At 41.2% G+C, this 26834-nt stretch overlaps 4 long non-coding RNA genes across 5 annotated transcripts in view; 1 reads left to right on the top strand and 3 right to left on the bottom strand.

The window, feature by feature from the left end:
- Positions 1 to 26834, top strand: part of LOC309688180 — a 143307-nt gene that overhangs the window by 8581 nt on the left and 107892 nt on the right. The window lies entirely within an intron of this gene.
- Positions 2515 to 5108, bottom strand: LOC309713601. The gene is made up of 3 exons (XR_014278615.1): positions 4884 to 5108; positions 3707 to 4592; positions 2515 to 3278 (listed from the first exon to the last, which is right to left on the bottom strand). It is a non-coding gene; the product is annotated as an uncharacterized lncRNA (long non-coding RNA).
- On the bottom strand, positions 6459 to 8590 carry LOC309691490. The gene is made up of 3 exons (XR_014272025.1): positions 8078 to 8590; positions 7858 to 7961; positions 6459 to 7753 (listed from the first exon to the last, which is right to left on the bottom strand). It is a non-coding gene; the product is annotated as an uncharacterized lncRNA (long non-coding RNA).
- LOC309688174 lies at positions 16892 to 19758 on the bottom strand. 2 transcript variants are annotated; one of them, XR_014270974.1, is made up of 3 exons: positions 19146 to 19160; positions 18055 to 19053; positions 16892 to 17624 (listed from the first exon to the last, which is right to left on the bottom strand). It is a non-coding gene; the product is annotated as an uncharacterized lncRNA (long non-coding RNA). The 2 variants fall into 2 exon arrangements; XR_014270973.1 differs by having other exon boundaries at positions 18055 to 19758.

Here is a 26834-nt window from a genome sequence, read left to right as displayed (position 1 = left end):
AATGGTATGCACTTGGCTATGAGATGTCTCTCCAGTATGTTGAGATCAGAAAGTTCAGCTGGAATATCAGCAAGATCCAACTTATTGGCAACAGCAAGTGCTGGCATGGATCCATTTTTAAGATGATCGTGGCAGGTGTGACATATCCACTCTCTCTTTCTCTCATCAGGCACTTTGCACTGCTCATTTCTGCAGTTTTCATCACAAACATGAACAAACTTTCCTGTCAAACATGTTGCAACTACATGTGGGTTTTTGACATACTTTGACCTTGTGCAGGGTCGCACTTGGTTTGGAAATGAAGCCTTGAAGCATACAGTACATGGGTATGATGGTCCAGCTTTGATTTGTGATTTGAACACAGATATGGCCTCGTTGATCACACTGTTGTCACTCTCTTGGGTTTGTCTGTTCACCCATCTGTATTTCCTTTTTATTTTCATTGCACATCTCATGTTGTGCATAATCCTGAATGCAAGATTACTTTGATACCTGTCTCGCATTAGTTGTTTCATTAGTTGTCTGTGTCTTACTCTGAATGCATTGTCACGTGCATAACGCTGAGTCACTCGAGATCTCTGTCTCTCTCTGAATTCAGGGTTTTCTTGATACCTTTTAGTTATATAGTTTTTTTGTTTTTGTCTAAAGTCAGCATTGTCACAGTAGCGTCTTTTAATATATTGTTGTTGTTTCTTTCTGAATTCATCGTTCTCACAGTAGCGTCTTTTAATATATTGTTGTTGTTTCTTTCTGAATTCATCGTTCTCACAGTAGCGTCTTTTAATATATTGTTGTTGTTTCTTTCTAACTGTAGCATTCTCAGAAAAACGTTTTTTAACATATTGTTTTTGTTTCTTTCTGAATTCATCATTTTCACAGTAACGTCTTTTCATATACTGTTGTTGTTTTTGTCTAACTTCAGGATTGTTTTTATATGTCTCGCTTGTGCAAGATTTTTTCTTTTCTTTGTAATCTTTATTTGAAGCATACTTTTGTTGTTCTCTCCTTTTTTGGTTTTCTTTTCTCTGATTTCTGGGTTTCTCTGATGCCATTAATCTTCTTTTCATTTTGTGCCTTTGTTGTTTATTAACTCTTTTCAGTTTTTGTAAAACTATATCAGAAAGGTCACAGGCAGCAACATTTGTTATGGCAGCATTTGATTGACATGAAAAAGCATCACTTGATGGAAGGAAACTTAATTCACTGCATAGTTCTTCAGTTGGTATATTAGGAGGTTCATTCTGATCTTCATATGATGTGAACTGAGTCACGTGAACTTCTTTTTGTTTCACCGGTGGCGTACAAATGGACATTTGACAAAAGATGTTCTCAGTCAGATCAGTCGTTGTGTTTCTCCTTGGAGTAGAGGAGTTTGCTTCATCAACAGTTGTATCAGAGTGAGTAGATGCCACAGCAGTGGCAGCTGTTGGTCTGCAGACTGTGTCTGTGATAGTATCACTCAGGTTGACTGTGCTCATACTGTAGAACTGCACAGGCTTCAGTTCATAGTTACAAGAGGGTGATATCTCCATCATTTCATAAGAATCTTGGATCCTCTTAATCATGTCACTGAGGAGTGTGAATTTCAGCATCACTGCTGTACCACGATTACGTGACTGTAGTAATAGAGGAAGACCACTGGGTGTTCTGGAGTGTGGATCAAAGAAACCATATTTGCCTGATGTGGATCTGAACACTGCGATACACAATCCACTCATAATCAATAAGGCATACTGCACATCTGACAACAGGCAGCTCAGTCCTGCTTCTAAGCTGAGAAAGGTATCTACTGCTTCCTCTGGAGGTTCTTCAAATGTCCCATACCGGGAAGGCTGTGTCATGTCGACATCATACATAGACCAGCGAGCATCAACTTTGTCTGGCAGCTCATCGGTTGCCAAATGAATATTTTTAGGAAATCTTTTCTTGGCCTCTTTGTACATCACATCACCTTTATCCAAGACCAGATTAAGGTCAGCTGTAGTCATGTTTTCATTCTCATGAAGGAATGCAAGAAATGTGAGTGAGTTGCATGTGCACTGCTTGTTTCTGGAGTCTCCATATTTAGGATGTGCCTGGCTGTGAGATGCACAGACAAGTGTAATAGAGGGCTGGTTTTCAAGGTTCACTCTTTCTGCATGAGATGGTCCTGCCACATCACTGTGACAGCCTCTTTTCAAAAAGTCAGCATAACCCACCTGTGGGGCACTTGACACCTCATGTTGTTCATTAACTTTATGCTGCAGTCCACTCTTTACAGCATCAGCATAAGATACCTGTTGTACATGTGCAGGAACATGTTGACCTGCCTGTTTGACACTGTCAGAATTGGTCTTTGTAGACACACTGTCTTCTGCAGAGCTCTGAGGAAAATCAAACTCAGCTTGTTCACATGCTGGTACTTTGTGAAACTCATGAAACTTTTTCCAGCGTTGTTTTGCAGCTTGTGACTTTTTCTGCTTCCTTGGCATTTTCACACACCTGCAAGTGTTTCTTAGTCTTTAGAAAATATGTTCACAAGATAAGAGTGGCACACACCAGGAGATGTTGTCTTTGTTTTTATATTTCAGTTTTTATTTGTCTTAAACAGTTGTCTTTCGTTTGACAGTTTGTTCTTCAGTTGAGAGAATATTATGCACTCTCTTTATTGGCTTGGCATTTTTCAGCAGCAAGCCAAGAGTGAAAAACAGGTAGAGAGAAAATTTAGAAGAGAGAACAGGCAGAGCAGGAGAGACACGGCTGGGAAATCACAATCAAACCGTGAATTAGTTTTCTTTGTTCAGTTTGTTCTCAGGTAGAGGCAATATATGCACTCTTTATTGCTTTAATGGCTTGGCGTTTTTCAGCAGCAAGCCAAGAGTGAAAAACAGGTAGAGAGAAAATTTAGCAGTGAGAACAGACAGAGCAGGAGAGACACGGCTTTAAATCAAACCGCAGATTTTTCTTTGTTTGTTCAGTTTGTTCATAGGTTGAGGCAAAATATGCACTCTTTATTGCTTTGTTGGCTTGGCGTTTTTCAGCAGCAAGCCAAGAGTGAAAAACAGGTAGAGAGAAAATTTAGCAGAGAGAACAGACAGAGCAGGAGAGACACGGCTTTAAATCAAACCGCAAAAGGATTGTTGGTTTGGCAAAATTTCTCACAAACCACAGAGTGAAATACAGATGGAAAGAAGGCAGAGACAATAGGTGGAGCAGGACAGAGGATAGAGGGGTTGGGGGGTTGGGATGTGAGAGAGAAGACTGGAGATCTGGTCCTTGTTCTTCTTCTTCTACACACTCTGAACAAAAAACAAGAAAAAAAAATAATTTTATTAAAATTATATCACATGGTAATTGTATGAACTAAATGTGACTACTGCAAAAGGACAAAACAAATATTCAAGCTAAACTGTTGTCGGCTGCCATGTGCAAAAAGTTGCATAATTGGGCACTTTTTAAAAGAATAAATATTTAATTAAATTCAGCAATAATATTTTTAAATACAAATATGATTGAGTGAATCATTAATTAATCACATGTAGTGTGACTACAAAAATGTACGAAAAAAATATTTTAGCCCAATTGTTAAGCTGCACTTATGTGTATTTATTATAAAATTGTGTTTAAAAGGTCTAGCACAAAGTTTGAACCCATCACTTTACAGCTTATATTAGTCATATTATTTTTTTATTTTGGTCTACTTCTCTTACAGTATGTGCACACCTACCAGGCAAAGCACAGTGTCAGTCAGGTTCCTGAAAGAAACGAGAAATAATACGTTAGTTGTCTGTACAGTGTTATCAGACTAACAGAAATACAAAGCCCACACGACATGATACACTGAACTTCTAGTCAGCAGGGTAATTATAGAGTAATATAGCACACCAACTGATACAGCAGTCATTTTACAATTCAAACTAGTTAACTGAAGTATTGCCACTTATGTAAGGCTACTGTTAGACTGTTACTAGCCTTAGCATTGCTGCTAGCGCTAGCATTCCGGCTAGCATTAGCACTTCAGTTAGTGTTAGCATTGCAGCTAGCGTTAGCATTGCAGCTAGCGTTAGCAATGCTGCTAGCGCTAGCAATGCTGCTAGCGCTAGCACTCTTACTGTTAAAACTGAGCCACAATGGCAATAATAAAGCTAATTTCTTACTTTTGTCTCACTGACCGGCAAGAAATATCACAGGAATATTATTTTTGTCAGTTAACAACTGCTAAGGCTAGTGTTAGCACTATAGCTAGCGTTAGCATTGTTGCTAGCATTAGCATCGAAGCTAGCGTTAGCACTGCTGCTAACAGCAAAACGTAATAAACGTATATAAATGATAGCGAAGGTTATTCTTTTTTCTTTCTTTCTTCTTTGAATTGTTTTTAACTCTGTTGGACTTGATATGTGAGTTTAAATGTCAAACATGTATTTTTTCCATCATAAAAATAAAACACTGCAGTACTGAGTGTACTGTACTTACCACAGCAGAGAGCAAAGCGGAATGACGACAGTTGGTCCAGTGATAGGTTAAAAACAGATGAGGCGTTCAGGTGGTGCTTGGAAATTTGACCATCAGTTTGAACAGCAATAATGAGCATATACATGTCTGTGTGTTGGTCTCTGTGTGTGACAGACATAGAGAGATAGAGGGAAAAAATACACTATACTAGTGTAAAAATTGGTCCTTTTTGCCCAAGTATAAGCGAATGAGTGACATACAGAAAAACAGGGCAACTGGCATTAAATGAGCAAATAAAAAGTATTAAATCTTGAACTGTTTTGTGGGTTTTATTTTAAGACTACTTTGAGTGTATTCGTGGGGAGATAAACTATACAGACTATAAACAGAGACATTAAATGAGATTAGGTTAGTTAAACGTTAGTTAAAAGGTGGGGAAATTAACTACAGACCGATAGATGCTGAGAGCTTTAATTATCCAGTCAGAAAGGATGATTTTGAAGTCATCAACTGACTCCAACTGCCCAGATCTGAAAAACCTTTGTGCCAATCACAATGCTCTACTTAGTTGGCATATACTAACTAGTGACAAACTATTAATCTGTGGCAAAACCCTGTCAAATCTGTCTTATTGTACTTTTGAAAAAGTTAATCTTACTACAATCTAACATTTTTAGGTTTAACCTTGGCAGAGTGAGAGAGAGCTCGTTAAGCAGGCAGGTGTGAGCCTGGTTGCTATAGTGACAATGGCTCCATACACACGACACAGACATGCACCTCACTTTTGCTGCTTAAAATGAACAGAAAAGTCAGGCCGAAACAAATCGTTCCCATATGAAAAGTACAAGTCGTATTGACGAAATTCTTTCACTGTGAGCGACAGCAGCTTCTAGTCTACTGAATTCTCAGTTTTCATGCCTGTGGAGTTTATTATATGGACGTGGTGACAGTGTAAAGACACCATGCTCTTCTGATTTTCAAACGAACCTTCTGAGCCATTTTAACATTAGAGTCTATGGAAGAGTTGGAGGGAGGAGGCTGCGCATTGGTGACATTTATGAAAGAACCATAACACCTAGTACAATAGTAAACACATTGGATGAAAGAGGACAGCGATGGCTACGTTTTGAGGGTAAAATCATACCTGTAGAGCAAACGCTGCGGACACAGCAGCAGTTTTAAAAAAGATTTTAAGATTAATTTTTTTGCTCCTCTCACTCTAGCAGTTGAGCTGTCTCACTCTAGCCCCAACATTCCGTCCCATACACACCCATTATAAACTCTGAAACGGGTGAAAAAACATCATGAAACTTAAACTGGAACTGAAGAAAAAGTATAATAGATATTGAAAAGATAAATACAAGTTGAATAGTTGAATGTCTTGTCTTCGTTTTAAAGTTTGAATGGTGGCTCTATGTCAATGTATGTGGAAGTAGTAAGAGTTTAAAAATGAGTAAGTTGAATGAGGATTTGAAGGGTCTCCCCATTGAAATACATTATAAATTTTTGTTGAATAAAGTTGAATAAAATTAAAAATATAAATGTTAAAAATATGAAAAATAGAAGCAGTGTTGTCCAAAAGAATAGGAATCTAACGGTGTTTGAATGGTTTTTCTAAGTTGAACGGTTTTGAAGGAGTAGGATTACAAAAAACGTACGGAATAGATAAAATATAATAACTAGAAAGTGCATTTTCTGAAGAAACTGCAGTGTGAATGCTTGAATCTGAATGTATGCACTGAAATGAATTAATTGCTGAATTTTGAGTTAAAAATATTGAATGAGATTAAAAAAAAAAACAAAAAACGAATTTAACCTGAAAACAAAGGTGCTGAACTGCTAAAAGCTGAAGGTTACACAGAAGCAGAAGTTGGAAAAAAGCTGAAAATGTTTTAAATGTAAATTAGAAAACCCTAAGAAATGAGAAAAGAACATTTAGAGTCAGAAAACCTCTGAATGAATATTAAAAGTTCATATTCTTCTAATTGAAATGAACTTAAAAGAAGAACAAACATTCTGCAGAAAATACAAACTTTAATATACAGCATGATGTTTTTCAGACATATACACATGTGTATATCATGTTTAATAGTATTACATACATCAATTTGTTTTGTATGTCATAGAAAATAACATAAAAATCTTAAGTCATATTTTACAGCTTCTTTCTGAAAAGGACTGGTAGAATAAAGAAAAATAACTAAATTAAATAACTAAATAAAAAATAATGAGCAACATATGAAATACATGAAAATTCAACTTTTAAAACCACAATCCTGAACCTTTAAATTGTGTTGGTTTCTTAGAACATGGCTGAACAGCTGTTTCTATCGGTCTACTTAATCTTCTGATCTGTCTACACATCTTTTTATTACTCATTCTTCTTTATGTTTTAATGTAAACAGAGTCCACACAGTGGTAAAAGAGAACTGTATAGAGATTTGTGAGTAAACTCAAATGAAAGCCTAAGGTGGTGACACAGTTTAACACATGCAAATAATCAAATAAACACATTAGTCCTTTTTGTGAACATGGATAAATAAGTATCAATACAGCATTGTTCAGCCATGCCACTAAATGCTTTTTTACACATTGTTTTAACCTGGGCTCAGACACAAAGTCCCAAATTTAGTTAGTCCCTGACTTTGAGTTGTGGTTATGACTAATTATTATACACAAGTCTTTATCTATCTGAACTCTAAGGACACAAATATGAAAAAACCTATACTTACCAGCTGATACCCCACACTACACACTAGGTGTGCCATGTGACCTGAAACTTTGGTACAAAATCATCATAATCATTCTGTTAACACTGTTTTTTAACACTGTTTGTGTTGCTGTTCAGCAGTTTAAAATGTTTTAGATTGGATTACATGGAATGAATTTGAATTTTCTTGGGGGTTTTTGTATGTGTTTCGTTCTCAGCAGATTTTTTCTTCCATACTGTTGAATTCCAGTTACCACATTTCTGGTCATATGACATCCCAAGTGCCCACTTAAAAAAATCCCCACAGTTAATTCAACATTAAAACAAAATAAAAAAATGTTAAATAAATAAAGGTTTGCTCTGTGATGAAATATTAAATAAGCATACATTGTACAGAGCACTAACAATGAAAACAATCCTTTAGCCTGTTGATCAGAGAGAGGCAGTCATTATGTCCATTTAAAACCTGTAATCACAGAGCACAATGTTTCTGTGAAACTATGAAGTCCCATATGATCCTCATCACGTCCAGTGACTTCAGAGTGGATCCTCCCTGTCATCCGGCCAGTGTTTGATGTGTGGCAAGCAGCACAGAAGCAGGATAGCTGAGGACTTTAAAAGAAGAGCAGAAAACGGGAACATATGTAGTTGTAAATGTAAATATCAGTGATACTTGTCTTGTCAAAGGGAATAAAATAATGAAAATGTTAACTTACACACTCATTTAGGGAGGATCTTGACACTGCACAGAGGAGGCACAGTCAGTCTGACAATGATGGTGATCTCCAGGGATGTTTTCCTGCAGCAACATTCCTGCCAACTGGCCGTGTGATCCAGAGTAGTTGGTTTGTAATGAACAGAAAGGTGTATATGTTAGGTAGTGTGCACTCAGAGCTGGTCCTAAGAAACAAACACATCCTGTAATAAACTGAATACCTGTAGTAGTGCTGCTGCAAATATGAAGCCCTTCTATCATGAGTGGTTTCAAAGAAGGTGTTTTGGAGGCTCGGTCACAGAAACTGTGCAGTCTGTTCAGTCCTGAGTGTCTCAGCTCTGATGGGGATGGATCACAGAGGGAAACACCTGAGTACAGACATTACAATACACTCTAACACTCCTAAGGTCAAGTGAAAACACAATTTAAACACTTTACAAAGAATGAATACATGTTTTCATGGAAATTATGTCATTAACCCTTTTTGTTGTGAGTAAATCTCACCGACTGCTTGTGGGACAAGCTAGAAGGAGGACTTATCACAGAATGTCTCCTGTGCTCCAGATGTGAAGTCTCACGCTCTGATCGTACGGCGATGAAGATGGTGATGATGAAGCCTCTCTGATCTGTGGCATTACAGTTTCTAGCTGCTATGTGCTTCACACTGTTGGATCTTACATGTGAAGCTTGGAGAAGACACAGGAGGACTGTGTCTCTCTTAAAAAAGAAAAAGAAAAAAGGAAACCTAACACCCTCCCCCCCCTCAGCTCCCACCGTAACCCCCCCCCCCCCCCCACTCAACTCCCCAACCTCACACCATCCAATGTCTATACAAATGTAGGGTATCAGCTGGTAACAGAAAGCAAGTGTAACATATGCACTACATATGTAACACTGCTGAAACATTTCTGGCCAGAAATGTGCAGTTATCAACCCAGACCCACCCTGATGATTGCACTGGCCGAAACATGATAAAAGCTCATAAAAATGTATGTTTCATCGAAAGATTTGTCCAAAAATATAATCGTATACTTTTGAAAAAGTTTAAAGTTTATAACAAACCAAAATAATAACATTTTTGTAAATAGTATTTCAAAATAGAGGCACACATAAAGTGGCTTAACTGTCATTATTGCTGTAATTAGGTTTGTTTGTTTGTTTGTTTGTTTTTTTAAAAAGCAACCTTTAGTCATTATTGTTCTCTCAGAAACAATGAAGAAGCTGTTGAACATTTATGTGTTGTGTAGGCAATCCTCTGGTCCACCCTCCCTCCCTCCCAGCCACAGTGAGACTGGGGCAGCCTGGCAGGATGTTGAAGCCTGGCTGCAGAGAGGATATGCCTACACTATTCATTTTAAACTGCTATATTTGATTTTTCTGACATTTATAGGTTACTGTTAGTGAATTTTAGATTTTCTGTAATAAATAAAATTGTCATCTTTTACTGATATCATTACTTAATTCATGTAATTGTATTTTATGTAAACAATTCAAACATTATACTGCAATGCAGGGCGTCAACTTTTAAATATCGCTCTACTTTCTTAAGTCATTCAAAAATATAGAAATTACTTACTGTATTCAAAGATCTAGATCATGAATCATCACAGGACAATACACAGTATACTGGGTCATGGTAACTATGGTATGTCTTCATGACTCCAGAATGGAGACATCGATCTGACTGAGAAATGAAAATTAGGTCAAGCAGTGTGTTCTTCTCTGTGGTAGGGGCAGTGATGACCTGTGCGTATCCCCTAGACTCAAACAGCTCCAGGATTGGTTTGTTTGCACTGGATAAAACATTCTCATTAAAATCACCACAAACTATGATGGGATGACAGTCCATGATCTCCAATGAGTCTAATAGGCTTACCAGGTTTTTCAGGAATGGCCTCAGAGTGTAGTCTGGAGGTCTGTATACAACTGCAATCAGAGCACTGACTGGTGCTTCAACCTTTAAAGCCAGAAATTCAAGGTCAGTTACATTATGGATGTACTGTTTTTCATGCACTTGAATGTCACTTTTCACATAAACAGCAACTCCACCACCACTTCTGTTTGCCATCTGGGGAAAGTTTGTGTAGGACAGGTGTCTGTTGCGTTTGAACAAATTGTAATTTTCCAAGTGGAGACTCTCTGCGACAAAAGAGCCCCGCAGGTGTGTTTCTGTTAGGCACAAAACATCTGCTAGACACAATTCATGGTGACTTTTGATGTCATTAATGTGAGCTGGCAGTCCCTCTGTATTATGATGAACAATGGTGAAAACCTCTGACCTGCTCAGTGTTTGCCTCACGTGTAGAAGAGGCATCATGTCATCAAGGTTGGCTTGTCTCATGTTCTCAAGCGCTGCAGTGATTTCTGGGTTGGTGAATATTTTTTTCTCTTCCATATCAAGAAGATACAGTCCACTGAGAGACGTCACTCTACTGACAGCTACGTAGGCCATGCCGGGCTCAAAAATGCTCTTAAGAGAGACAACAGCTGATGTAGTTGTCATACCCTGTACCTTATGTATTGTACATGCAAAGGCCAGCTTCACTGGGAACTGTCTTCGTACCACTCCTTTCTGCTTCAGATTCTCCTCTGCTCTCTCAATGTACACCATGTCGTCTGCTGGTGTGCGGTTATTCTTTCCAGATGTCTCATTATCCATTTTAAGTCCAAGCTTGATGATGTGTTGGTCGTTTTCAGAGTGAACTACTCTAAGTAGTATTCCAAAAGCTCCATTAACCAAACCATTTTGTATGTCAATGTTTCTGGTGAGCATGACACGAGCTCCTTCTGCAACTTTCAGTGTGTCTGGTAACTCGTTTTTACCTCCTTTCAACGGTCTGTCTTGAAGTGCCATTCTGCCAGTTCTAGGATCTTTTCTATAATCATCTGCATGGATGTCAATGATATGAGTGTGGAGCAGAGCCAGTGTTGCAGAGTTGTGTGCATCCACTTCTTTATTAGTTGCAAAAATGTGCAACGCATCAGTTGGACAATGGGCTGGTTCAGTTATGGCCTGTGACAACAAATTTCTATCTGCTTCGCAAAGCTCATCCAACTTTCCTTTCACACGAATTCTGTTCAGCATCTCTGCAAAGACAACATCATCTTTCTGACGCATAATCTCAGTCAGAGTGATCATCTGAAAATGCTCCCGCCACAGGTCGATCTCAGACGGGTCGTGCACACAGAGAGGTTTAGACTGTCGCACTGGGGGTAGCTGATAGAAGTCTCCGACAGCAATGACTGACATGCCTCCAAAGGGTCTCCGAGTCCCTTTGATCTGTTTGAGTCTTGCATCTACATATGCAAACAGATGTCTTGACACCATAGACACTTCGTCAATGACGATTATTTCAGCATTCAAAAGTTCTGATCTGACTTCATCCAGCTGATTGCCAAGTCCCTGAATGGGAGGTTTTAAGCTTCTAGGCAGCTTGAGAAGAGAATGCAGTGTTGTTCCAGAAATGTTAAAAGCTGCAGTCCCAGTGAAAGCAGTTAACAGGACAGTGGGTTTTGATATGTCAACGTCGTCTGCATATCTGGGCACTTTGCTCAGTATCTTAGATGCTTCTGAGTAGATGCATTTGATAAGATGTGATTTTCCTGTTCCAGCACCACCATTAATATAAAAGAAAAACTGCTCTGGATTTAGAGCACAGACTCTTTTAATGCACCAGTCTCTAACTGCATAAAATATGCAGGCTTGCTTCTTGTTCAGATTCTGAAACATCTGACGTAACAATGTGGGATCAATAGCAGGGGGTTCCCTGATGGCTCTGACTTCTGTTGAAGCATCAGCCTGACGGCTGTAGTCGGGCACATCTTCCTGTTCATTTTCATTGTCTCGCTCTCTTTCTTGTTCAACAAGTGGCAACCTTACGAGATCTGATTCAGGTGCCAGATTACACCATTCGTCAGTCACACCTCTGTTCTGCTCATATTCCTCAACAGCGCTCTCGATCTCCTCACTGTTTTTCTCATATTTTTCTCTGTTTCTTTTGACAATGTGTTGCACGTACTCAAGATGGTCAGTACCTGGTAGCTGTACACAGCCAGCACCATAGAAAGCCTGATAGGTTGGCAACGATGGTGTTTTCAGTTCGTGGTCTGAACGATGAGGAAGGTACAGTTTAAGCAGTCTTCCGTAATATTGCTCTGGATGTTTTTCTTGTGAGCAGCGGTGAAATCTGATGATAGCAGGCTTATCATTTTTGCGCCTTTGCACAAACCCCATCTCATTGAGAAGGGGCAAAACATCTTTACCTTTTTTCTGTTGGCCATAGACAATCCTGCAAGTAGCAGCAAAGTCTGCCATGCACATCTCCTCATACTCTGGTGTTTCAGGTCTGGCTTTGTATTTGTCATTCAAAGATGTCATCCAAACATTGGAAGACTCAGGTGTTGTGTTGTCCAGAACTGACAGGGGACGACTCATTTTCACAGGATTATCATCAGTTGGAATGAATATTACAGCACGTGAGCATTGCTTCATGTGAAGACCACATGCACGAGCAACACACTCCTGTGCACTGATCTCTCGCTTCTTTGAATATGCCTGCATGACGGCTCTCATTTCATCGCACTCATTTACACTGTCTTTATGGGAGTTCTCAATGACAGTTTTCAGGTACTCAGATAGCCCGCCCTCTTTTTTTGATATATATTTCATTAAATAATTTGCAGCACCAAAAGCATCTAAAACAAAGCTTATGTCGATATTACTGTTCCAGGCTTCAAGCAGATGTGGATTATAGCCGTTTATCCAAGAGTCTTTTGGATCACGCTTTAGTATGATCGTACTCCTCATGTTCATTTTATTCAGGTATCTCTCATATTCTGCATGTGTCAACTTGCATCTTTCCAAGAGCTGCTCTAAACTCATGGAAGCAGTTTCAGGTTCATTCAGCAGCTGGTTCAGTGGTCTGAGCTTGTTCTTTGCTGTTTCTACTTCCAGTGCATCATCCTCACTGGGTCTTGTGATCATTGTCTCATTGCAGGGTGGTTTGGGAAAACCAAAACGGCACCCGGAGCTTAAACTCCTAAAACACGTCTTTGTGTGGTTCTTACTGTGTTTTTGCACTTCTGTTACTTTTTTGTACAGTTCAGGTTGTTTATGTGGATCAGGCAGCTGAGCTGTGATGTATTTGTTTATAAAATCAAGAACAGTTTGCTCATCATCCTCCTCAAACACAGGAGCACCTTCTACCCACAGGAGGCAGTGTATGTGTGGGCTTCCTCTGTGCTGAAACTCAACTCTGTAAAAGTAGTCAATGACTTTGCCAAGTGGCTCTGCGGGAGATAAGAGTAAATCTCTGAATAATGCTTCAACTCTCTTGTCAAACATGCGCATTGTTGTGACAGGATTGCTTCTCAGGATGTCACACTTTGCTGACCAGTCGAGTCCTTCAAAATTCACTTGTTCACCTTGCTGCCTTGTTATTGCCTCGATCACTTCAGGCCAGCGCATTTCAGCAGCTGAAAATGTGCAAAAGAACGTGGGAGTTCCCAACTGTCTGATCATGGCAAAAAGATCTCTTGTTGTTTTCTCCCAATAGGCTGGGGTTCCTCTCAGAGGCTGCATGAATCTCACTGCATCTTTATTTCGCACCAGTTTCTCCACCTCATGTTTATCTTGTAACATGCCTGAGGTTATTTTTCTACCATCTCTGGTCAGAGGCTTTGCCTTCCTTAACTGTACTGTCATGCTGGATGTAGCCAAGTGTATTTCAGTCACAAACTGTGCAAAGAATAAATAGTTTGTGTCTTTGGCAAAACGATCATCAATGCAGAAAAGTCTTGATTTGAAATACCCACTGGGGGATACTTTGATCAGCCTTCTTTCATCAAGTGTGTTTTGGCCTGTAGGAAACTGCACAGGGAAGGCCATGGCCTCCAGTTTAGGTGTTTTGAAAAAACTTATTGGATTGTTTCTCTCTGCAGGAGCAACAGAGTAGATTCCTTCACTGAAACATAATATCTCCTCAGCCACATCAGGGGGCTGCAAACAGGACTCGAGTGCAAAACCACCATTAGTCAGTCCATCTGCTTGCTCTGAATCATCTCTCATCTGGTCATGCGATTGTTCACCATCACAGGGTAACATGTCAATGTCCTGTTCATTTATATTTTGTGCTTCACTCAGTGCATTTTTCTCACAGCTGTCAATTTCCATTAAATCAGCCTCATCATAATCGTCCTCATTCATGTTTTCATCATCATCATCCTCATCATCTTCATCAGGAAGAGTTGGATCACACAGCTCAGCATCATCTCTGATGCTCACATCCTTATACTGTGGATGAATCTGCTTGAGTTTATGCAGTGCTTGCACAAGTTTAGACCAGCTTACAGTCTGAAACAGCTGATGACCTTTGTAAGACAAGCGTCTCTTCAATTTTACTCTCATGACCTGAGAATTAATTCTCAATCGAGGTAGTGTTTCAACAGTTTCCTGTACCTCTGATGGGACACAGACCACATTTCCTCTAATTGCTCTTTGTCTGCCTTTGGGAAGAGGAATGATCTTGGCAAATGGTATGCACTTGGCTATGAGATGTCTCTCCAGTATGTTGAGATCAGAAAGTTCAGCTGGAATATCAGCAAGATCCAACTTATTGGCAACAGCAAGTGCTGGCATGGATCCATTTTTAAGATGATCGTGGCAGGTGTGACAAATCCACTCTCTCTTTCTCTCATCGGGAACATTGCACTGCTCATTTCTGCAGTTTTCATCACAAACATGAACAAACTTTCCTGTCAAACATGTTGCAACCACATGTGGGTTTTTGACATAATTTGACCTTCTGCAGGGTCGTACTTGGTTTGGAAATGAAGCCTTGAAGCATACAGTACATGGGCATGATGGTCCAACTTTGATTTGTGATTTGAACACAGATATGGCCTCGTTAATCACACTGTTGTCACTCTCTTGGGTTTGTCTGTTCACCCATCTGTATTTCCTTTTTATTTTCATTGCACATCTCATATTGTGCATAATCCTGAAGGCAAGATTACTTTGATACCTGTCTCGCATTAGTTGTTTCATTAGTTGTCTGTGTCTTACTCTGAATGCGTCATCACGTGCATAACGCTGAGTCACTCGAGATCTCTGTCTCTCTCTGAATTCAGGGTTTTCTTGATACCTTTTAGTGATATAGTTTTTTTGTTTTTGTCTAAATTCAGCATTGTCACAGTAGCGTCTTTTAATATATTGTTGTTGTTTCTTTCTGAATTCATCGTTCTCACAGTAGCGTCTTTTAATATATTGTTGTTGTTTCTTTCTAACTGTAGCATTCTCAGAAAAACGTTTTTTAACATATTGTTTTTGTTTCTTTCTGAATTCATCATTTTCACAGTAACGTCTTTTCATATACTGTTGTTTTTTCTGTCTGACTTCAGGATTGTTTTTATATGCCTCGCTTGTGCAAGACTTTTTCTTTTCTTTGTACTCTTTGTTTGAAGCATACTTTTGTCGTTCTTTCCTTTTTTGGTTTTCTTTTCTCTGATTTCTGGGTTTCTCTGATGCCATTAATCTTCTTCTCATTTTTTGCCTTTGTTGTTTATTAACTTTTTTCACTTTTTGTAAAACTATATCAGAAAGGTCACAGGCAGCAACATTTGTTATGGCAGCATTTGATTGACATGAAAAAGCATCACTTGATGGAAGGAAACTTAATTCACTGCATAGTTCTTCAGTTGGTATATTAGGAGGTTCATTCTGATCTTCATATGATGTGAACTGAGTCACGTGGACTTCTTTTTGTTTCACCGGTGGCGTACAAATGGACATTTGACAAAAGATGTTCTCAGTCAGATCAGTCGTTGTGTTTCTCCTTGGAGTAGAGGAGTTTGCTTCATCAACAGTTGTATCAGAGTGAGTAGATGCCACAGCAGTGGCAGCTGTTGGTCTGCAGACTGTGTCTGTGATAGTATCACTCAGGTTGACTGTGCTCATACTGTAGAACTGCACAGGCTTCAGTTCATAGTTACAAGAGGGTGATATCTCCATCATTTCATAAGAATCTTGGATCCTCTTAATCATGTCACTGAGGAGTGTGAATTTCAGCATCACTGCTGTACCACGATTACGTGACTGTAGTAGTAGAGGAAGACCACTGGGTGTTCTGGAGTGTGGATCAAAGAAACCATATTTGCCTGATGTGGATCTGAACACTGCGATACACAATCCACTCATAATCAATAAGGCATACTGCACATCTGACAACAGGCAGCTCAGTCCTGCTTCTAAGCTGAGAAAGGTATCTACTGCTTCCTCTGGAGGTTCTTCAAATGTCCCATACCGGGAAGGCTGTGTCATGTCGACATCATACATAGACCAGCGAGCATCAACTTTGTCTGGCAGCTCATCGGTTGCCAAATGAATATTTTTAGGAAATCTTTTCTTGGCCTCTTTGTACATCACATCACCTTTATCCAAGACCAGATTAAGGTCAGCTGTAGTCATGTTATCATTCTCATGAAGGAAAGCAAGAAATGTGAGTGAGTTACATGTGCACTGCTTGTTTCTGGAGTCTCCATATTTGGGATGAGCCTGGCTGTGAGATGCACAGATATGTGTAACAGAGGGCTGGTTTTCAAAGTTCACTCTTTCTGCATGAGATGGTCCTGTCACATCACTGTGACGGCCTCTTTTTACAATATCAGCATAACCCACCTGTGGGGCACTTGACACCTCAGGTTGGTCTCTATGGTTTACCTGATGATCATTAAATTCATGCTGCAATCCAATCTTTACAGCATCTGCATAGGATACCTGTTGTACATGTGCAGGAACATGTTGACCTGCCTGTTTGACACCATCAGCATTGGTCTTTGCAGACACAAAGTCTTCTGCAGAGCTCTGAGGAAAATCACACTCAGCTTGTTCACATGTTGGTACTTCATGAAACTCATGGAACTTCTTCCAGCGTTGTTTTGCAGCTTGTGACTTTTTCTGCTTCCTTGGCATTTTTACACAAGTGTTTCTCTTAGTCTTTAGAAAATATGTTTATAAAATAAGAGTGGCACAGAGCAGATGTTTTCTTTGTCTTTATATTTCAGTTTTTATTTCTCAGAAACAGATGTCTTTGTTTGTTTGACAGTTTGTCAGTCGAGAGAATAATATGCACTCTCTTTATTGGCTTGGCACAACTTAGCAGCAAGCGCAAAGTGAAAAACAGCTAGAGAGAAAATTTAGAAGGGAGAACAGACAGAGCAGGAGAAACACGGCTGGGAAATCACAATCAAACCGTGAATTAGAGTTTTCTTTATTTGTTCAGTTTGTTCTCAGGTAGAGGCAATATGCACTCTTTATTGCTTTAATGGCTTGGCATTTTTCAGCAGCAAGCCAAGAGTGAAAAACAGGTAGAGAGAAAATTTAGCAGAGAGAACAGACAGAGCAGGAGAGACACGGCTTTAAATCAAACCGCAGAGTTTTCTTTGTTTGTTCAGTTTGTTCTCAGGTTGAGGCAAAATATGCACTCTTTATTGTTTTATTGGCTTGTGCATTTTTCAGCAGCAAGCCAAAGAGTGAAAAACAGGTAGAGAGAAAATTTAGCAGAGAGAACAGACAGAGCAGGAGAGACACGGCTTTAAATCAAACCGCAATAAGATTCTTGGTTTGGCAAAATTTCTCACAAACCACAGGGTGAAATACAGATGGAAAGAAGGCAGAGACAACAGGTGGAGTAGGACAGAAGATAGAGGGGTTGGGGGGTTGGGATGTGAGATAGAAGACTGGAGATCTGGTCCTTGTTCTTCTTCTGCACACTGTGAACAAAAAACAAGAAAAAAATAATAATTTTAATAAAATTATATCACATGGTAATTGTATGAACTAATTGTGACTACTGAAAAAGGACAAAACAAATATTCAAGCTAAACTGTTGTCGGCTGCCATGTGCAAAAAGTTGCACAATTTGGCACTTTTTAAAAGAATAAATATTTAATTAAATTCAGCAATAATATTTTTAAATACAAATATGATTGAGTGAATTGTTAACTAATCACATGTAATGTGCAAAAATGTACGAAAAAAATATTTTAGCCCAATTGTTAAGCTGAACTTATGTGTATTTATTATAAAAATGTGTTTAAAAGGTCTAGCACAAAGTTTGAACCCATCACTTTAAAGCTTATATTAGTCAGACTCTTTTTTTAAAAATTTGGTGTACTTCTCTAACAGTATGTGCACACCTACCAGGCAAAGCACAGATGTGAGTCAAGTTCCTGAAAGTGTAAGACAAGAAATAACATGTTAGTTGTCTGTACAGTGTTATCAGACTAACAAAAAAACAAAGCCCACACGACATGATACACTGAACTTATAGTCAGCAGGGTAATTATAGAGTAATATAGCACACCAGCTGATACAGCAGCCATTTTATAATTCAAACTAATTAACTGAAGTATTTATTTAAGTACTTATATAAGGCTACTGTTAGACTGTTACTAGCCTTAGCATCGCTGCTAACGCTAGCATTCCTGCTAGCGTTAGCACTTCAGTTAGTGTTAGCACTGCTGGTAGAACTAGCACTCTTACTGTTAAAACTGAGGCACAATGGCAATAATAAAGCTCATTTGTTACTTTTGTCTCACTGACCGCCAATAAATATCACAGGAATATCACAGGAATATTCTTTTTGTCAGTTAAAAACTGCTAAGGCTAGTGTTGGCACTATAGCTAGCGTTAGCATTGATGCTAGCATTAGCATCGAAGCTAGCATTAGCACTGCTACTAACAGCAAAAGTCATAAAGTACTCTTACTGTTAAAACTGAGGCACAATGGCAATAATAAATCTCATTTGTTACTTTTGTCTCACTGACCGCCAATAAATATCACAGGAATATCACAAGAATATTCTTTTTGTCAGTTAACAACTGCTAAGGCTAGTGTTAGCACTATAGCTAGCATTAGCATTGAAGCTAGCGTTAGCACTGCTGCTAACAGCAAAAGTCATAAACCTATATAAATGGTAGCAAAGGTTATTCTTTTTTTGCTTTCTTTATTCTTTGAACTCTGTTGAACTTTAAAAAGACTTGATATGTGAGTTTAAATGTCAAACATGTATTTTTACCATCATAAAATTAAAACCGTGCTGTACTGAGTGTATTGTACTTACCACAGCAGAGAGCAAAGCGGAATGACGGCAGTTGGTGCAGTGATTAGTTAAAGACTGATGAGGCGTTCAGGTGGTGCTTGGAAATTTGAGCATCAGTTTGAACATCAATAATGAGCATATATATTTCTCTGTCATAGAGAGACAGAGAAAAAAATACACAAGACTCACCAGCATACAAATTGGTACTTTTTCTCTTTATGTCACTCATTCGCTTATACTCAGGAAAGAGGGCAACTGGCATTAAATTAGCAAATAAAAAGTATGTCATCTTGAACTGTTTTATGGATTTTATTTTAAGACTACTTTGAGCGTATTCGTGGGGAGATAAACTATACAGACTAAAAACAGAGACATTAAATGAGATTCGATTATTTAAAATGTGGGAAAATACACTACAGACAGGTAGATGCTGTGAGCTTTAATTATCCAGTCAGAAAAGATTATTTTAAAGTCATCAACTGACTAAAACTGCCGAGGTATGAAAAACCTGTGTGGAGAAGACAAGTCCACCAATACACAATCAACTTGAATTTAACAGGGCAATAATTCAGGGCTCTATTCAGTTAGCCTATATTAACTACTGACATACTGTTAATCTGTGGCAAAAGCCTGTCAAACCTGTCTTATTGTACCTATTGAAAAAGTTAATCTTACTACAACTGCTTAGATGTAACACACATTTTTGATTTAATCTTGGCAGAGTGAGAGACAGAGCTCGTTAAGCAGGCAGGTGTGAGCCTGGTTGCTATAGTGACTGCACCCAAGGGCTCCATACACACGGACACAGACATGTGGACTGAAATGAATTAATTGCTGAATTTTGAGTTAAAAATTTTGAATGAGATAAAAAAACAAAAAAAACAACCTGAATTTAACCTGAAAACAACAGTGCTGAACTGCTAAAAGCTGAAGGTTACACAGAAGAAGAAGTTGGAAAAAAGCTGAAAATGTTTTAATTGTAAATTAGAAAAACCTAAGAAATGAGAAAAGAACATTTAGAGTCAGAAAACATCTGAAAGAATATTAAAAGGTCATATTCTTTGAATCACTGAATGACTCAAATGTGATCCCTCCACTTGGATCCACACAGTTTAAAAAGTTGACATCTCTGAGCTTTGAAAGACAAGATGTTGGAAAGAGAACAACGATGGCGACGTTTTGAGGGTAAAATGATGGCTTTAACACTGTGGACACAGCAGCAGTTGAAAGAGAAGTGTTTAAGATGAATCTTGGTACAGTGGCAGGCAGAGCTCGTTAAGCAGGCAGGTGTGAGCCTGGTTGCTATAGTGACTGCACCCAATGGCTCCATACACACGACACAGACATGCACCTCACTTTTGCTGCTTAAAATGAACAGAAAAGTCAGGCCGAAACAAATCGTTCCCAAATGAAAAGTACATGTCGTACTGACAAAATTCTTTCACCGTGAGCGACAGCCATGTCTAGTCTACCAAATTCTCAGTTTTCATGCCTGTGGAGTTTATTATATGGACGTGGTGACAGTGTAAAGACACCATGCTCTTCTGATTTTCAAACGAACCTTCTGAGCCATTTTAACATTAGAGTCTATGGAAGAGTTGGAGGGAGGAGGCTGTGCATTGGTGACATTTATGAAAGAACCATAACACCTAGTACAATAGTAAACACATTGGATGAAAGAGGACAGCCATGGCTACGTTTTGAGGGTAAAATCATACCTGTAGAGCAAACGCTGCGGACACAGCAGCAGTTTTAAAAAAGATTTTAAGATTAATTTTTTTGCTCCTCTCACTCTAGCAGTTGAGCTGCCTCACTCTAGCCCCAACATTCCGTCCCATACACACCCATTATAAACTCTGAAACGGGTGAAAAAACATCATGAAACTTAAACTGGAACTGAAGAAAAAGTATAATAGATATTGAAAAGATAAATACAAGTTGAATAGTTGAATGTCTTGTCTTCGTTTTAAAGTTTGAATGGTGGCTCTATGTCAATGTATGTGGAAGTAGTAAGAGTTTAAAAATGAGTAAGTTGAATGAGGATTTGAAGGGTCTCCCCATTGAAATACATTATAAATTTTTGTTGAATAAAGTTGAATAAAATTAAAAATATAAATGTTAAAAATGAGAAAAATAGAAGCAATGTTGTCCAAAAGAATAGGAATCTAACGATGTTTGAATGGTTTTTCTAAGTTGAACGGTTTTGAAGGAGTAGGCTTTCAAAAAACGTACGGAAAAATAAAATATAATAATAATAAAGATTAGAATAACAATACTGTGAATGCTTTTCAAGCATTCACACTAATAATAATAAAGATTAGAAGAACAATACTGTGAATGCTTTTCAAGCATTCACACTAATAATAAAGATTAGAAGAACAATACTGTGAATGCTTTTCAAGCATTCACACTAATGATGATGATAGAACAGATGAGGAAGTAGTCGACAGTTATTTTGTTTCCCCTGTGAATTCTAATAAACTCCACCACCCACAGACAGTCAAACTTACTACTATGTGTGCCTGAAATTATACTCTAATCCTCAACCCACACTTTTTTTCTTTCAGTACCTGAAAATCATCTGTACTTCTGTTTAATCTTCCTACTGCAATGTGCTTTACACAGTGTCTCAGTCCTGTACACATTATTATGGCCAAGTTCCTTCTTCTTCTTTTTAATCTTTGTGAGTTTTACATTTGCTGTTTTATCACAAATGATGCTTTTCTGAATGGAGAGATGATTGAGATGATTTGTACACAAGACGTGGGATGTTTTATATTGGTTTACAGAAATGCCAAATGACAGCTGTGTCAAGTTCCCAGAAGCTTTGGGCAGAAGTAGACTGATATTATCTGGAATGCTGTAAAATATCCAAGTCTTGGGATGCCTCGGGAGAGTCAAATAAAAGCTTGTGTCATTTGTTCATTGTGCTATTGAGGCTCAGACTTGATTCTTTATTCTGACAAATCTGTCAGATGTGGATTAACAGAGAATAATAATAATAATAATAATAATAATAACAGTCAGGATGGGCTGACAGAGGAAGAAAGACAAACATTTAAGCATTTCATGTCTGGTGTTCCAAACACAAAACAAGAATAAGAGAAACTTCCATGTTGGTGAAATCATTGGATTTGTGATATGCGAGAGAAAAGCCAGAAGAAAGGCTTCCTGTGGTGTTGCACTAACCAATGGCGACCAGGCCTGTGAAGGGTCTTTCCTGGAGTTGGATTCTAGCAGAAAAGATGAAGAGACACACGTGCCATCAATATATCACCTAATTGTCCTTCTGACCATCTGCAACTACTGCAAAGGTGACCTATGTTCCAGGCGACGCATGGCAACAGTGATTTTTGATCCAAGACTTGAGTTTCCACTTCCAACAAGCCTCCTGTCACCCAGAAGGTCTCAGAGGAAACCTGATACGGGGTTAGCTACTTTTAGGTTAGTTTTACTAGTTTACATTTGTGCGTGTGCAATGGTGATAGAGATGGATGATTGGATTACTGTGTTTGGAGACATCAAGAGTATGAATGCAAGTTTTCTTAACTCTTTTTTTAGGTCTTGTAACGGACAAAGGTTGGACAAACAGCCGTCCTGCACAGTCCTCCTAATTCTGCTGTAATTCCAATTGTGTAATAATGAGAGAGAAGTCTTTCTTCTATACGGTTAATGTAGTGACAAGGTCAATTTGAGACCACTCTGGCAGACAGGTAGATTTATTTTTTAAACTCTTTAATAGTGTGATTCCACATTGGTCATAGTATCATGGTATCATCTAAAATCTTTCTGTGAAACGAGGGGCAGCCAATCTGTGCACACCCACGGAAGAATCAAGGCTTATGTTTATGCTTGTGAATTTCCCCAACTGGTAGTAATAAATACTTATCTCATCTTATATGATCATATATTACTGTTTTCCCTGTGAATTCTAATAAAATCTATCACCACCCACAGACAGTCTAACTTACTACTATGAGAACACAGTGTCCCTGAAATTATACTCTAATCCTCAGCCCACACTCTCTGTTTTGTTCAGTACCTGAAAATCATCTGCACCACTTCTTTTATCTTTCTACTGCACTGTGCTTTACACAGTGTCTCAGTCCTGCACACATTATTCTGACAAATTTTCTTCTTCTTCTTTTCAATCTTTGTAAGTTTTACAACTTCCAAACAACTTGAATAGGCCCACAGGGGGCTTATTCGAGTCCAAAGGCTCATGCATATTGGTGCCATGCGACACCGGTCAGGCGTACTGCACATTAGGACCCAGATTCACGTGGAGGTGGCAATGACTCATTTGGTGAACATGCAAAGAAATTTTCCAGAAGTCTGACAAAAAGTGAGAACGATGTTGTGTAGAATGTTCTAGAATGTGAACAAACTTTGTGTGAATGATAGGAAATAAAGACAAGGCACTACAGCTGTCAGCCGGTGATCGGCTGTGATCAGCTGATCACGGGGCCGGGGTTAAAAGAGAGACGCCACCCACCTGTTCGCCGCTCAGACATCAGTCTCTTCGTGTCAGGAGCTCCGAAACTCTGCCGACGTCAGTCTCCGCCTGATTCAGCAACCGTGAGTGACAATCCCTTTCAATCCTTTTTCTCTTCCCGGCTCCGCTCGCTCTCTGTCTGTAACGACAGTTCCGAAGCCACGCTTCGTGCACTGGTCATTACTAGAATAACTGCGTGTCTGCTCCAAACCCACCGCTAGCCTTCGCCGCGCTTGGGTCTAGCCAGCACGCCACACGGGCACGCCGAATTACTGTGTGTGATCCGCCCGACCGTGACAGGATGTCTGAGCCGCATATAGACCCAGCGGAATTCGAACGGCTGAAAGCCGAAGTGTTATATCTTCGCGGTGTGGTGGATCGGATGAGCACAAAGATGGAGTCTCTCACCGAAACTGTCCTCCAGCTTTCCTCTTCCGTCACCTCGCTGCAACGTCAGCCAGCGCCGGTGAGCGCTGAACCCCGGATCGGACTACCAGATAAGTGGAACGGAGTAGACGGCCGGCCTGATGGGTTGCTCGCCACCTTAGACATGATGTTTGAATGTCAACCCACTAAATACGCCACTGCCCGTGCAAAAGTGGCGATGCTCACCTCTCTCTTGTCTGGCCAGGCTCAGGAATGGGCCGCGGCTCTCTACAACAATAAATCTGCAGCGTGTAATGACTATGCTCTGTTTGTGGAGGAGTTAAAAAAGACTTTCGTTCCCCCCAGCAGTGAAGTGGAAGTGGAGTCACAGCTGCTTCATTTACGCCAGGGCAGCCGACCAGTCTGTTACTTCGCCTCCCAATTCCGCACCCTGGCTGCTAAGCTTCAATGGGGAGATGCTTCTCTGCGCTCCATCTTTCTAGAGGGACTGGCTGATTACATCAGAGACGAGATGGCCGGCCGTGAGGCCCCAAAGACCTTGGATGAGGCCGTGGACCTTGCCCTGAAGATCGACCAACGTGTGATGTCGCGGCCTCGCCATGCCCCTCGGGCCTTAAAACCCTTCCAGCCTCAGCGGACCACGTCGTCGCGACCTCCTCCCCCCTCTGATGGAGCCACGGCTAGCCCAAGCAGCACATCCAGCGAGGAGCCCATGCAGCTGGGTGGACTCCCCAAAGAGGAGAAAGAGAGACGCTGGCGTGAGGGCCTCTGCGCCTACTGTGGATCAGCTCGACACCGTCGTCCCCAGTGCCCGCTACGGCCGGGAAACGACGACGCCAGGTAGACTGCGGGGGTGTCCCACCTGGCCCTTCCCACTCCTCCGATCCCTCTCGTTTTCTGTTACCGGTCACATTTCACCTGAAACACCAACAGCTCTCATCCGAAGCTCTCCTGGACACCGGAGCTGCCGAGAACTTCATCGACCAAAAACTAGCCTCTCGGCTTCGCATCCCATTGACTTCCGTCGACCGATTTCTCCCGGTGACCTCAGTAGACGGGCGACCACTCCAACCCTACCCGGTCCAGTTCCAGACCCAGCCAGTCCGCATGTCTGTCGGGGATCATCAGGAGGAGATCCGGTTTCTAGTAGTCTCGGCCTCTTCCTCTCCTCTCATCCTCGGATACCCCTGGTTCCGTCGACATGACCCCCACGTCTCCTGGTCTTCCTGCCAGATCCTGGACTGGGGTCCCCGGTGTTCACGCCGCTGCCTTCTCCTCCGGACTGGACAGGACTCAAAGTCAGAAGAGGCGTCACCCCCGGAGCCCATCGATCTGGATAGGATCCCTCCGGCTTACCATGACCTGTCCGAGGTCTTCAGTAAGAGGCGAGCCTCCGCTCTCCCTCCTCATCGCTCCTACGACATGGCCATCGAGCTCCTCCCGGGAGCAGTCCCTCCTCGTGGTCGCCTGTTCTCGCTGTCAACCGCAGAGAACAAAGCCATGGAGGAGTACGTCGCTGAGGCTCTCCAACAGGGCTTCATTCGCCCTTCTACCTCCCCTGCAGCTGCGGGGTTCGTCTTTGTAAAGAAGAAAGACGGCGGCCTTCGCCCCTGTATAGACTACCGAGGCTTGAATAAGATCACTGTTAAGAACCGCCATCCTCTTCCTCTGCTATCCACCGCGCTCGATTCCCTCTCCCAGGCCTGCATCTTCACCAAACTAGACCTACGCAGCGCTTACAATTTGGTGCGGATTAGAGAAGGGGACGAATGGAAGACGGCCTTCATCACCCCTAACGGGCACTGGGAGTATCTGGTGATGCCCTTCGGCCTCTGCAACAGCCCTGCTGTCTTCCAACACCTGATCAACGATGTCTTGCGGGACATGCTGGGCCGGTGGGTGTTTGCCTATCTGGATGACATCCTGATCTACTCCCGCACCGAAGTGGACCATATTCGCCATGTGCGGGCCGTGCTAAGCAGGCTGCTCGAGTACCAGCTGTTCTGCAAACTGGAAAAGTGTGCCTTCCATCAACGGTCCACTACCTTCCTGGGCTTCACCATCTCCTCCAATGGCCTGACCATGGACCCGCAAAAGCTCCAAGCCGTGACCCAGTGGCCTCAGCCTTCCAGCCTTAAGCAGCTACAGAGCTTCCTGGGCTTTGCCAATTTTTATCGGCGCTTTATCCGCAATTTCAGCACCATTGTCGCGCCACTGACATCCCTCACTAAACCAGCTAACCTGCCCAGGCCCTTCTGCCTCCCCCCTGGTGCGAAACTGGCATTCCGAGACCTTATCCGTCGGTTTGCTACAGCTCCCGTCCTGCTCCACCCTGATCCTGCCGGAGATTTTGTGGTGGAGGTGGATGCCTCCGATGTTGGCGCTGGCGCCGTCCTCTCTCAACATGGCCCGGATGGAAAACTTCACCCGTGCTGCTATTTTTCAAGGAAATTCTCTGACACGCAGCGACGGTATGGTGTCGGCGACCGGGAACTCCTGGCCATCAAGTGGGCCTTGGAAGAATGGCGGCATTGGCTCCTGGGAGCGAAAGAACCATTTCTGATCTGGACTGATCACCAGAACCTGATCCATATTCGTTCTGCCAAGCAGCTCAACCCAAGGCAGGCCCGTTGGGCCTTATTCTTCGAACCGTACAACTTCCACCTCGCCTACCGCCCTGGCTCCAAGAACACCAAGGCAGACGCCCTCTCCAGGCAGTTCGCCCAGGACGACTTCACGTCAGACCCTGGACCTATCCTACCGTCTCATTGTTTCACTGCCCCCCTTTGGTGGCCCTTGGAGGACTCTATCCGGGATGCCCTGACCGCCGAACCGCCTCCGCCGGAGACCCCAGCTGGGCGGCTCTATGTGCCATCCCGGTGCCGTCAGGAGGCCTTGCTCTGGGCTCACTCCTCCCCGCTCTCTGGTCACCCAGGGCCCGACAGAACCCTCCAGCTCCTCCGTCGTGCCTTCTGGTGGCCCTCCATGACTCGGGA

The sequence above is a fragment of the Aulonocara stuartgranti genome (assembly GCF_965226115.1).
Source record: "Aulonocara stuartgranti genome assembly, chromosome: 2".
NCBI classification, from domain to species: Eukaryota; Metazoa; Chordata; class Actinopteri; order Cichliformes; family Cichlidae; genus Aulonocara; species Aulonocara stuartgranti.
This window is presented reverse-complemented; position numbering and strand designations above follow the sequence as displayed.